The sequence below is a fragment of the Pristiophorus japonicus genome, chromosome 10, assembly GCF_044704955.1.
Source record: "Pristiophorus japonicus isolate sPriJap1 chromosome 10, sPriJap1.hap1, whole genome shotgun sequence".
Taxonomy (NCBI): Eukaryota; Metazoa; Chordata; class Chondrichthyes; family Pristiophoridae; genus Pristiophorus; species Pristiophorus japonicus.
The window spans coordinates 6,257,950-6,258,791 of NC_091986.1; positions in this window are offsets into that span (position 1 = coordinate 6,257,950).

Here is an 842-nt window from a genome sequence, read left to right on the forward strand (position 1 = left end):
ACCTGCAGCCGGTACCACCAACATTACTGTACTCTCTATCGAGATGAAGGTGACTGCGGCATTTTCTGTTATGTAGCAATACTTGGAGGTCACCAGACACCAGAGGGCGCCGCAGTCGGAGGTCATCAGGCTGTACTCATGTGGCATGTGTGCTTGGTCACCTGTATATAAGCTGGGTGTCTTTGTCACGCTGGCACTCTTGGGCTGGAATAAAAATGGATCAGGTTGCACCTGAGTGAGTTTACAGTAACCAGACTCTTGAGTCATTACACTTTCCCTTTATGCATGCGGCTTTTTTCAGGCATCAGCTGGGGACATATACTGCATTTCTCAGTATGCTACTCATCGCTGCATTCGACAGGTAACCAAAGCACTGTTTGCACGTCGGATGGAATTTATAAACTTCCCAATGACCAGGGAGGTACAGAGTGACAGGGCTTTGGGATTTGCACGCATTGCCGGCTTCCCCAAGGTGCAGGGTGCTATTGACTCTACCCATATTGCCCTGCGAGCACCATTACAGGAGGCGGAGGCGTACTGAACCCGTAAGGGATTCCACACAGCGCATGATGGCAGTGAATGCCAACTTTCCAGGGAGCATCCATGATGCGCACATCTTGTGTGAGAGACCTGTGTCTGACCTGTTGAAGTCTGAGCCACCAGGTAAATGCTGGATGCTGGGGGGCAAAGGGTACGGCCTCGCCACCTGGCTCTTGACCCGCTGCGGAACCCTCAGACAGACGGCGATATAATAAGAGCCATATAGCGACGTAATATTAGCGAAAAGACAATTGGCGTGCTGAAGCAGCGCTTTCGATGCTTGGACCACTCGGAAGGCAGGC